This window comes from Balaenoptera acutorostrata, chromosome 19 (genome assembly GCF_949987535.1).
Source record: "Balaenoptera acutorostrata chromosome 19, mBalAcu1.1, whole genome shotgun sequence".
Taxonomy (NCBI): Eukaryota; Metazoa; Chordata; class Mammalia; order Artiodactyla; family Balaenopteridae; genus Balaenoptera; species Balaenoptera acutorostrata.
This window is the reverse complement of record NC_080082.1, coordinates 51787120-51800884: the sequence shown is the minus strand read 5'-3', so window position 1 is coordinate 51800884 and position 13765 is coordinate 51787120. Positions and strand designations below refer to the sequence as shown.

The window sequence follows — 13765 nt, the reverse complement described above, 5'->3', positions numbered from 1 at the left end:
ACATAACCACTAACATGTATGAGCCTGGAGAGTGAATCCTTGTTAAAAGATATTCTTGAGAATATTAGGGAAAATTAAATATGGACTGCATATTAGAATGTTGTATAGAATTAATTTTTAAGATGTGATTATAATATTTGGGTAATATGTATTATTCTAACTTCTAGGATACAAACTGATTTATTGAGGGTAAAGTGATATAATGTTTACAATTTACTCTTAAATGGTACAGCAAAAATTATATTTTATAGAAAAATGAAGCAAATATACAAAGTAAATCTTCAAATCTAGGTGAATGGTAAATGGATGTTCATTATAGAATGCGTTCTATGTTTTTGTCAGAAATTTTTCATAATAAAGTTGGTAAATATTTTCTAGGCAGTTTGCTGTTATCCTTTTAACTTCTATATTATTGGTAAAATCCTTCACACCGTTCCCTGATGTTTCAGCAGCTATATTCTTAATATTCTCACACTCACTAATCCTTAGGGTTACTTTTCAGCTCTAATTTTCTGGTAGAACTTAAGCAATGAGGTCTGCATTTGATCTTTACATGTTCTTTATATTCTTATGGATTTTTATCAAAGATGAATTTCCTGAAATACAGTAAGTGATGAATGGCTTTCTAAATTTGTTACCTTCATTATGTCTTTATATTAAGAAACTCACTAATTATAATGATAATAATAAAAATAATAATCATATCCATTATTCACTCAAAGGAGTTTTTTGGCCAGGTACTTTTTGCAAAATATTGTACATGTTATAAACTATCAACCACACTTTTAGGTGGGTACCATTTTACAAATGACACACAGAAGGGTAAATGTGTTGCCCACTATCACACAGATAGTAAAGGCAATGATGATAAGTATATGTCATTGATTAAAAACTTCCCCACAATTATTTTGACGACAAATTGAAATTATAATGCAGTATTCATAGTTCAGGCATACAAAAATGGAATCTGGCGGACACTGAGGATCTGGTCTGAGACACATTCATGCATCACTGAGAACCTGAATTTTCTCTGAATTGTATTAAACTCAAGGACAGCACCAGCTGTTTTCAAAACAGTATCTGCTAGCAGCTGCTAGTTGCAACCCTGTAGTTTAAAGTCTCCCACCCCCTGACACAATTATGTAATCATTGTGAACCCCAAAGCATCCTTGTTTAACAAGCACCTTACCTCTTGCCAGCTCACATCCTAATTCTTGACAACTTATGTAACTTTGCAGTTTTTTACCTTTTTAAGCCTACCCCATTTTATAGTCCAGCAGAACACAATTCGAGTACTTTCTTGGGTTTGTGTTTCTTGGGCTGCAGTTCTAACAAACCCCAAATAAAAGCGCTTTTTTTCCTTTCTTTCTTTTTTTTTTTTTCTTCAACCAGGTCTCTGTTCTTGGAATTCTTGGTTAACAGTTACATTAACAGGTTTATTTCCTAATACGAACTTCCTAAAATTTAAGAAGGATTGAGAGGTATTAGAAGGCTGTTACACACTTACTAAATTAACATGTCTGGAAAAAGAGTCACATTGACAGAATTTCTTTCTGGCATGAATATTTTGCTATTCTATAAACAGAAAATGACATGGAAATGCTTTCTCATATTCCATTACATTATGAATTCTCTGATGCCGATAAAGATGTGAATGTTGTCTAAAGACCTTCCTACATAACTTATAGGGTTTCTCAGCAGTATGAAAACTCTGATGTTCAGTAAAGTATGAATTAAGTCTAAAGGCCTTCCCACATTCTTTACACTCACAGGATTTCTCACCAGTATGAATTCTTTGATATGGTCTAAGGTCTCCACTACGACTAAAGGCCTTCCCACATTCCTTACATTCATAGCGTTTTACACCCATATGAATTTTCTGCTGTTGAGTCAACTGTCCACATCAACTAAAGGCCTTATCACATTCTTTACATACATAGAGTTTTAAACCAGAATGAATTCTCAGATGTTCTTTTAGATCTGTTCTATGAATAAAGGCCTTTCCACATTCTTTACATTCATAGGGCTTTTCACCAGTGTGAATTATCTGATGCTCAGTAAAGTAGAAACTAAATTTAAAGGCCTTCCCACATTCTATACATTTGTAGGGTTTCACATCAGTATGAATTTTCTTATGTACACTAGCTTGAGCATATACTCCCACAAGTCTTCCCACATTCCTTACATTCATATGATTTCTTACCAGTATGCATTCTATGATGTACTCTAAGGTTCTACAAAAGCCCACATACCTTACAGTCGAAAGGTTTTATACCAGTATGAACTGTTTTATGTCAATTAAACTGTTCACGTACACTAAAGGTTTTTTCATATTTCTTACATTCATAAGGTTTCTTACCTGTATGTATTCTTCTGTGTTCAATGAGGTAAAAATCAAGTATAAAGGCCTTCCCACATTCCTTAACATTCACAGGGCTTCTTGCCTGTATGAATTTTCTGCTGACAGGTAAGTTGACCACATGCACTAAAAGTTTTCCCACATTCCTTACATTCACAGGGTTTCTTGCCTGTATGAATTTTCTGATGCTGTGTAAGGAAAAAAACAAGTAGAGGGCTTCCCTGGTGGCGCAGTGGTTGAGAGTCTGCCTGCTAGTGCAGAGGACGCGGGTTCGAGCCCTGGTCTGGGAGGATCCCGCATGCCGCGGACCGGCTGGGCCCGTGAGCCACAACTACTGAGCCTGCGCGTCTGGAGCCTGTGCCCCGCAACGGGAGGGGCCGCGATAGTGAAAGGCCCGCGCACCGCGATGAAGAGCGGTCCCTGCACCGCGATGAAGAGTGGCCCCCACTTGCCGTAACTGGAGAAAGCCCTCGCACGAACCGAAGACCCAACACAGCCAAAAATAAAAAAGAAATAAATAAATAAAGTAGCTATAAAAAAAAAAAAAAAAGTAGAAAAAAAGCTTTTCCACAATCTTGACATTCATAGGGTTTCTCACCAGTATGAAATCTCTGATGCAGAGTAAGCTGATAGCTGCAACTGAAGACCTTCCCATATTCATTACATTCATAGAGTTTCTCATCAGTATGAATTTTCTGATGTACACTTAGATGATAGACACTTTTTTTTTTTTTTTGGCCACACTGCGTGGCTTGCGGGATCCTAGTTCCCCGACCAGGGATCGAACCCGGGCCCACGGCAGTGAAAGCACCGAGTCCTAACCACTGGACAGCTAGGGAATTCCCGATAGACACTATTAAACGTATTCCCACATTCTTTACAATCAAAAGTTTATCACCAGAATAAATTTTCTCATGTTGAACAAAATTTGAGCCACAACTAAAGGGTTTTCCACATTCCCTATATTCATAAAGTTTCTATTATGAATTCTCTGATTCAGGTAAAAGATGAATGTTTTCTATATGTTGGCATGTTATAGATGATTTTCATTTGACTGAAATATCTCGAGGTCCCTGTTGACCCTCAAACTCACTTTTGCTCTGCCACTCATTTCTCAAAATAGATCCTTTAAGACAAGGAGTTTTACTTCCTCCTATTAGCTTCCATCGGGATAAACTGATTTCATAAATGTCCTTCTCTGGAGATAACTTCTTGGTCTTATACCTGGAGAGTAAACCTAAAAGAAAACAAAAAAGCAAACAAAGATTATTTTCTAGCAGCCAGCAAAACATACAGTTTCTATCTTAAAAATAGGATACAAAATGAAAACAATTCTTGAAAAGAAATAAATGGCTTAAAGAACTTTCAATATAATTAGGTAGTTTGAAGTCAAAACAATATGAGCTGAGAGAATAATGAGAGATTATGTAAGATTGTGGTGATTTGAAATTTAGGTGTCAATCAGAATAATCTGGAGAGCTTCTTACAAGTACAGCTATTTGGGTACCATCCCAGACCAAGGTGAATGAAATCTAGAGGAGTCATTGCGCATCTACATGTTTAATAACTTCACAAGATGATTCCAATATAAATCAAAGTTTAGGAGTTCCCATTTAATAATATTAATCATTTCCTTTACTCTTAGAATAAAATCCAAACATGTTACCATAGAATATAATATGGTCTTTGCTTCCCTAAAGACTTCTTTGGAAGAAACTGTCCTCTTTACTCTCTTAGGACACTTGCTACTGTTCAGCTCCTAGATTATGCCCACAACCTTTCCATTTCATACATCTTTTTTTTTTTTTTTAATTTTTTTAATTAATTATTTATTTATTTATTTATGGCTGTGTTGGGTCTTCGTTTCTGCGCAAGGGCTTTCTCTAGTTGCGGCAAGCGGGGGCCACTCTTCATCGCGGTGCGCGGGCCCCTCACTATCGCGGCCTCTCTTGTTGCGGAGCACAGGCTCCAGACGCGCAGGCTCAGTAATTGTGGCTCACGGGCCCAGCTGCTCCGCGGCACGTGGGATCTTCCCAGACCAGGGCTCGAACCCGTGTCTCCTGCATTGGCAGGCAGATTCTCAACCACTGCGCCACCAGGGAAGCCCTCATACATCTTTTTACAGGCTATTTCATCTCCTAAGAATCACGTCTCCTGGGCTCAATGAGAGGCTGACTATTCATCCTTTCATCTTAGGTTAAACATTTCTCGCACAGAAATGCTTGCCCTGCTGACTATAAGTAGATCCATGTTGTTTATTCTCAATCACATCATGATTCTTTTCTTCATGTCACAGATTTCAACACATATACATTAATTTTCACTTTGCTTTGCTGTTTCTGATTCCCAAACCATCCCAAAGGAAGATATAATTCCTATTTTGTTCAAAATAAATAAATTCACCGGTACATAGCAGATGTTAAATGATTAACTGTAGAATAAAATAAGTGTCAAATTATGATACTAGAAGAAAACATTACAAAGTCACTGTAATGCAGTTGAATATCATAATAATCACTTAATTTAAATAATTTCACAACACTCAAAAGACATTTCTCCCTGCCTCTAATCTCTCATACGTTACTGCAGTGATTAAATGCACTTTTTCCTACTTTACTTCCTATATATATGAGAACTAAAGGAAATTCAAGGTAGCTCAGCCAAATGTGTAAAGGGAAAAAGGTCCTTGTTTTACCTAATAATTCTTTAAGCAGTTATCCAATCAAACAGAGATGTCTCCACCAATATTGTTCATTCCCTGCTGTGCATAGAGATGTGTATAATTAACATATATTCAGTTGAGTTTTACTATTATTCAAACCTCCTGGATGCTCAGTCTGCTTACTTCATAACATTTCACAGATTTCCCTTCTATCCCCTTACATCTAGAACCAACCATTCTTATTCTTTATGGAAAAGTATCTGAATGATTTTTAGACATTATAGCAGTCATGTATCACATTGAACAGTTATTTAAAAACTGAACAAGAAGACTATAATTTTGGAGAGAGCAGAGTAAGTGAATGGCATGAGGAAACTGGGGAACTAGGAGTGTCAGGGAATCTATTAAAAAGGATATTTGGGATAAAACCTGGAGGGTGGCAATCTAGATAAAAGAAGAGCCTACAAAAAATCTAAATAGTGGATGTAAGGTTCAATTTGAAATGAATGGAGAAGAAATTTTCCGTGATTACAATATAAGTATAAAAATGGAGGGAGTTTGAAACAAAACAATCTCTGAACATAACACAATAAAAATTTAAATAATAACAGCAAAAAATTAAAAGCTCTTCTATTTGTAAACAATGTACTTAACTAAGCAACTGTTGTTTTAATGAGGAAATACAAATTATCAGGGACTTCCCTGGTGGTCCAGTGGGTAAGACTCTGTGCTCCCAATGCAGGGGGCCTGGGTTCGATCCCTGGTCGGGGAACTAGATCCTGCATGCATGCCACAACTAAGAGTTTGCATGCTGCAACGAAGATCCTTTGTGCCACAACTAAGACCCGGCACAGCCTAAATAAATAAATAAATATTAAAAACAACTAAAATATCAGACTTACTAGAAAATTTTGATGACAAAAATAACATCAGAATGTATGGCATACCAATTTAGTGCTCAGAAAAAAAGTCAAAGACTTAAATGGTTATATTAACCTAAATATAAGACTGAAGTAAGCACCCTAAAAAAGATAGAAAAGGAATGTAAGCTGAAGTAAAGCAAAAGAAAGGAATAAAGACAAAATATAATCAGTCAAAAAATAGAAAAAGATGGGGTAAACATAAAATAGCTCATTCTTAAAAACAAATCAGTAAGAGAAATAAATCCTTGGCCTACCTAATAAAGAAAAAAGAGGAAGAGAAAACTTTTAAATGACAAAGGGGAAATGTCTAAAAGAATATATTTTTTAAATTATGCAAGATTATTTTGTAAATAAATTTTAATCTATATGTGAAATAGGTTTTTTAGGAAAAGAACTGATCAAAACCAACTCTAAAAAAGATAAAAGTGCAAGTAGACCAACGTCCCTTGAAAAAACAGAGAAGCTTGTCAACGAATTATTCCCTAGGAAAGGTAACAGTAATGCACATTCCTATCATCCAAACTGTGGTCTTTAAGTATTATTCCCTACTAATATCAACCTGAGCTCTTTGGAGAATTTGCAGATTCCTAATCTAAAACAAGGAAGGTATGTGTGTCTATGATTTCTTGTGCCAAAAAGTAAGGAAGATTGCACAGATTAGTGAGTGATGTCAAAATAACATAGGAAACAGCTTAAGAAGCGAGCCAGGCTAACATTGAGACAACACGAGAGAGCAAGAGCAAGAGCGAGGGAGGGAGATGGATGATCATTTATTGAAATTCATTTAATCAATGAAAATCAATGAATATATATATATGTGAAAGAAAATTTCCAATGTCAGCAAGGTGGCTATTTAAATAACTCTATACTTGGAAAGTTGATAGTTCAAAAGGAAAAAACAAGCACATTTTCTGCTTTTCTAAATTAAGAACTACTGTTCATCAAAGTTATCAATAAGAGAGTATAAGGTAAGCCATCATATGCAAGATATTATATATGAAATACACACATACACCCGAACCCTGGTTTCTTTGGAGTACTTGTGGATTTCTGATCTGAAGCAGAGAAGGTATGAGTTGAGTCCAGGATTTTCTGTACCAAAAAAGCAAGGAAGATTAAAGATTAATGGGTGATGGGTAGATTAATGTGTGGAGATATAGATATAGATAGATAGATAGGGATAGCTATACATAGATATTTAGCTATATAGACATAGATATATCTCAAGTTCTATCCAGAATAAAAATCAACTCCTAAAAACCAGTAAGAAAAAACCCAGCCAACCAAATAGAACACTGTGTGGAAGACTTCAGTGGGCATTTCTTAAAAGAGGGTATCCAAATAGTCAACAAAAATAAAGCAGTACTGCTATTTTCAGGGAAATGTGAATTAAAACACAATGCTACCAACTACTCAACAGAATGGCTAAAATGAAAAGATAGGAGAGAAACAATATCAAATGCCTTTAAGGTTGCATAACAAGAATTCTCTTATACACTAATAGTGGGAATGCACGCTAGCACAACTGCTTAGGAAAATTGAAAGTATCACAGTTCAACATGTATATCCAGTGTCATCAAATTCCACTCCCTGGACTTGAGGATATGGGGAGGGGGTGGGGTGAGATGTGACAGGGTAAGAGAGTGTCATGGACATATATACACTACCAAATATAAAATAGATAGCTAGTGGGAAGCAGCCGCATAGCACAGGGAGATCAGCTCGGTGCTTTGTGACCACCTACAGGGGTGGGACGGGGAGGGTGGGAGGGAGGGAGATGCAAGAGGGAAGAGATATGGGAACATATTGTATATGTATAACTGATTCACTTTGTTATAAAGCAGAAGCTAACACACCATTGTAAGGCAATTATACTTCAATAAAGATGTTTAAAAAAAAATTCCACTCCTAAGTAGAAGACACTTAACAAAAATTTGTAAATATACTCCTTGTTATTCAAATGTGATCTCAACAGATTTCCAATCTGTGCACTTTCCATCCAGTGTGAGATAGGACACCCAGGAAAGGTCCTTCCTAGCACTGAGGGAGAAAAGGCTGCTGAACCAGGAAAAACCTGACTCTTGATCAGCGATGCTTTCAAGAGAAAGATCTTTTATTTTTTTAACTGAAGTACAGTTGATTTACAATGCTGTGTTAGTTTCAGGTGTCAGAGAAAGATCATGATCAAAAGGGGAAAATGTGAAAATTAACAAACAAACTAACTTAAAAAGGACTTGGGAGGCCAGAAGGCGGAGTTCTTAAAACCAACCACTCATGTCAGTTGCATACCCAATAGGAAGAGAGGTACTTTGCATCTCCAACAGGAAGAAGGATACTACATTACTACCAAGTAGGAGGAAGAATTTTTCCTGTCCTGGCAACAGCCCAGCCAGTGAGCGACTGTCACAACTCAGCCAGTAAAATGCCACTCACTTCAAACTCTTAGTTTCCTCCAATGAACTCTTTGTAATAACCACTCCCACTCCCTCTTCTCCTCTATAAAACAAAACAAAAAAACTCTCTCCTTTGGACTTGCCTGTGGTTTACCATAGACTGCACGTCCTGAATTGCAATTTCTTTGCTGTTCCCAAATAAACCCATTTTGCTGATAAAATAACTGGCTGATATAGTTTTAGGTAAACAATTGGAAAACTAAACATCATAAAGATGTTAGTTCATTAATAAATGTAAGGCCAGTTAGAATTGGAGGAGCTTCAAGATGGCAGAAGAGTAAGACGTGGAGATCACCTTCCTCCCCACAAATACATCAGAAATACATCTACATGTGGAACAACTCCTACAGAACACCTATTGAACGCTGGCAGAAGACCTCAGACCACCCAAAAGGCAAGAAACTCCCCACGTACCTGGGTAGGGCAAAAGAAGAAAAAAAAAAAACAGAGACAAAAGAATAGGGATGGGACCTGCACCAGTGGGAGGGAGCTGTGAAGGAGAAAAGGTTTCCACACACTAGGAAGCCCCTTCGCGGGCGGAGACTGCGGGTGGGGGAGGGAGGAAGCTTCAGAGCCACAGAGGAGAAAGCAGCCACAGGGGTGCAGAGGGCAAAGGGTAGAGATTCCTGCACAGAGGACCGGTGCCGACCAGCACTCACCAGCCCGAGAGGCTTGTCTGCTCACCCGCCGGAAAGGGTGGGGGCTGGGAGCTGAGGCTCTGGCTTCGGTGGGATCCCAGGGAGAGGACTGGGGTTGGCGGCGTGAACACAGCCTGAAGGGGCTAGTGCGCCACAGCTAGCCGGGAGGGAGTCTGGGAAAGAGTCTGGAGCTGCCGGAGAGGCAAGAGACTTTTTCTTGCCTCTTTGTTTCCTGGTGCGTGAGGAGAGGGGATTAAGAGCGCCCCTTAAAGGAGCTCCAGAGACGGGCGCGAGCCACAGCTATCAGCGCGAACCCCAGAGACGGGCATGAAACGCTAAGGCTGCTGCTGCAGCCACCAAGAAGCCTGTGTGCGAGCACAGGTCACTCTCCACACCGCCCCTCCCGGGAGCCTGTGCAGCCCGCCACTGCCAGGCTCCCGTGATCCAGGGACAACTTCCCCAGGAGAACGAGCGGCACACCTCAGGCTGCTGCAACGTCACGCCGGCCTCTGCTGCCGCAGGCTCGCCCCGCCTCCTCTGTACCCCTCCCTCCCCGCGGCCTGGGTGAGCCAGAGCCCCCGAAGCAGCTGCTCCTTTAACCCCGTCCTGTCTGAGCAAAGAACAGATGCCCTCAGGCGACCTACATGCAGAGGCAGATCCAAATCCAAAGCTGAACCCCGGGAGCTGTGGGAACAAAGAAGAGAAAGGGAAATTTCTCCCAGCAGCCTCAGGAGCAGCGGATTAAATCTCCACAAGCAACTTGATGTACCCTGCATCTGTGGAATACCTGAATAGATGATGAATCATCCCAAATTGAGGAGGTAGACTTTGGGAGCAACGATATATATATATTTTTCCCTTTTTCTCTTTTTGTGAGTGTGTATGTGTACACTTCTGTGTGTGATTTTGTCTGTATAGCTTTGCTTTTACCATTTGTCCTAGGGTTCTGTCTGCCCTTTTTTTGTTTGTTTGTTTTTGTTCTTGGTATAATTTTTAGCACTCGTTATCATTGGTGGATTTCTTTTTTGGTTTGGTTGCTCTCTTCTTTCTTGCTTTCTTTTTTTTTTAATTACTTAAAAATTTTTTTTAATAATTATTTTTTGTTTTTTATTTTAATAAATTAATTTTTTAATTTTACTTTATTTTATTTTATCTTCTTCTTTCTTTCTTTCTTTCTTTTCTCCCTTTTATTCTGAGCCATGTGGATGACAGGCTTTCGGTGCTCCAGCCAGGCGTCAGGGCTGTGCCTCTGAGGTGGGAGAGCCAAGTTCAGGACACTGGTCCACAAGAGACCTCCCAGCTCCATGTAATATCAAATGGCGAAAATCTCCCAGAGATCTCCATCTCAACGCCAAGACCCAGCTCCACTCAACGACCAGCAAGCTACAGTGCTAGACACTGTATGCCAAACAACTAGCAAGACAGGAACACAACCCCATCCATTAAAAGAGAGGCTACCTAAAATCATAATACGGACACAGACACCCCAAAATACACCAACAGACGTGGACCTGCCCACCAGAAAGACAAGATCCAGCCTCATCCACCAGAACACAGGCACTAGTCCCCTCCACCAGGAAGCCTACACAACCCACTGAACCAACCTTAGCCACTGGGGACAGACACCAAAAACAATGGGAACTACAAACCTGCAGCCTGCGAAAAGGAGACCCCAAACACAGTAAGTTAAGCAAAATGAGAAGACAGAGAAATACACAGCAGATGAAGGAGCAAGGCAAAAGCCCACCAGACCTAACAAATGAAGAGGAAATAGGCAGTCTACCTGAAAAAGAATTCAGAATAATGATAATAAAGATGATCCAAAATCTTGGAAATAGAATGGAGAAAATACAAGAAACGTTTAACAAGGACCTAGAAGAACTAAAGAGCAAACAAACAGTGATGAACAACACAATAAATGAAATCAAAAATTCTCTAGAAGGGATCAATAGCAGAATAACTGAGGCAGAAGAACGGATAAGTGACCTGGAAGATAAAATAGTGGAAATAAATACTGCAGAGCAGAACAAAGAAAAAAGAATGAAAAGAGTTGAGGACAGTCTCAGAGACCTCTGGGACAACATTAAACACACCAACATTCGAATTATAGGGGTCCCAGAAGAAGAAGAGAAAAAGAAAGGGACTGAGAAAATATTTAAGAGATTATAGTTGAAAACGTACCTAATATGGGAAAGGAAATAGTTAATCAAGTCCAGGGAGAAGACAGAGAGTCCCATACAAGATAAATCCAAGGAGAAACACACCAAGACACATAATAATCAAACTATCAAAAATTAAACACAAAGAAAAAATATTAAAAGCAGCAAGGGAAAAACAACAAATAACACACAAGGGAATCCCCATAAGGTTAACAGCTGATCTTTCAGGAGAAACTCTGCAAGCCAGAAGGGAGTGGCAGGACATATTTAAAGTGATGAAGGAGAAAAACCTACAACCAAGATTACTCTACCCAGCAAGGATCTCATTCAGATTTGACGGAGAAATTAAAACCTTTACATACAAGCAGAAGCTAAGAGAATTCAGCACCACCAAACCAGCTTTACAACAAATGCTAAAGGAACTTCTTCAGGCAGGAAACACAAGAGAAGGAAAAGACCTACAATAACAAACCCAAAACAATTAAGAAAATGGTAATAGGAACATATATATCGATAATTACCTTAAATGTAAATGGATTAAATGCTCCAACCAAAAGACATAGACTGGCTGAATGGATACAAAAACAAGACCCATATATATGCTGTCTACAAGAGACCCACTTCAGACCTAGGGACACATACAGACTGAAAGTGAGGGGATGGAAAAAGATATTCCATGCAAATGGAAATCAAAAGAAAGCTGGAGTAGCAATTCTCATATCAGACAAAATAGACTTAAAAACAAAGACTATTACAAGAGACAAAGAAGGACACTACATAATGATCAAGGGTTCAATCCAAGAAGAAGATATAACAATTGTAAATATTTATGCACCCAACATAGGAGCACCTCAATACATAAGGCAAATACTAACAGCCATAAAAGGGGAAATCGACAGTAACACAATCATAGTACGGGACTTTAACAGCCCACTTTCACCAATGGACAGATCATCCAAAATGAAAATAAGGAAACACAAGCTTTAAATGATACATTAAACAAGATGGACTTAATTGACATTTATAGGACATTCCACCCAAAAACAACAGAATACACATTCTTCTCAAGTGCTCATGGAACATTCTCCAGGATAGATCATATCTTGGGTCACAAATCAAGCCTCGGTAAATTTAAGAAAATTAAAATCGTACCAAGTATCTTTTCCAACCACAACGCTATGAGACTAGATATCAATTACAGGAAAAAAATCTGTAAAAAAACAAACACATGGAGTCTAAACAATACACTACTTAATACCCAAGAGATCACTGAAGAAATCAAAGAGGAAATAAAAAAATACCTAGAAACAAATGACAATGAAAACATGACGACCCAAAACCTATGGGATGCAGCAAAAGCAGTTCTAAAAGGGAAGTTTATTACAATACAATCCTACCTCAAGAAAGAAGAAACATCTCAAATAAACAACCTAACCTTACACCTAAAGCAATTAGAGAGAGAAGAACAAAAAAACCCCAAAGTTAGCAGAAGGAAAGAAATAAAGATCAGATCAGAAATAAATGAAAAAAAATGAAGGAAACGATAGCAAAGATCAATAAAACTAAAAGCTGGTTCTTTGAGAAGATAAACAAAATTGATAAACCATTAGCCAGACTCATCCAGAAAAAAAGGGGGAAGACTCAAATCAATAGAATTAGAAATGAAAAACGAGAAGTAACAACTGACACTGCAGAAATACAAAGGATCATGAGAGATTACTACAAGCACCTATGTGCCAAAAAACTGGACAACCTGGAAGAAATGGACAAATTCTTAGAAATGTACAACCTTCTGAGAATGAACCAGGAAGAAATAGAAAATATGAACAGACCAATCACAAGCACTGAAATTGAAACTGTGATTAAAAATCTTCTAAAAAACAAAAGCCCAGGACCAGATGGCTTCACAGGTGAATTCTATAGAGAAGAGCTAACACCTATCCTTCTCAAACTCTTCCAAAATATAGCAGAGGGAGGAACACTCCCAAACTCATTCTACGAGGCCACCATCACCCTGATACCAAAACCAGACAAAGATGTCACAAAGAAAGAAAACTATAGGCCAATATCACTGATGAACACAGATGCAAAAATCCTCAACAAAATACTAGCAAACAAAATCCAACAGCACATTAAAAGGATCATACACCATGATCAAGTGGGGTTTATCCCAGGAATGCAAGGATTCTTCAATATACGCAAATCAATCAATGTGATACACCATATTAACAAATTGAAGGAGAAAAACTATATTATCATCTCAATAGATGCAGAGAAAGCTTTTGACAAATTCAACACCCATTTATGATAAAAACCCTCCAGAAAGTAGGCATAGAGGGAACCTTCCTCAACATAATAAAGGCCATATATGACAAACCCACAGCCAACATCGTCCTCAATGGTGAAAAACTGAAACCATTTCCACTAAGATCAGGAACAAGACAATGTTGCCCACTCTCACCACTATTAGTCAACATAGTTTTGGAAGTTTTACTCACAGCAATCAGAGAAGAAAAAGAAATAAAAGGAATCCAAATTGGAAAAGAAGAAGTAAAGCTGTCACTGTTTGCA

The 13765-nt window shown here is 38.4% G+C and overlaps 1 pseudogene; it reads right to left on the bottom strand.

Annotated features, from left to right (window-relative positions):
- Nucleotides 1–1570: 1570 nt before the first annotated feature.
- Nucleotides 1571–8545, bottom strand: LOC114239215 (zinc finger protein 540-like; annotated as a pseudogene).
- Between the last annotated feature and the right edge of the window lie 5220 nt (nucleotides 8546–13765).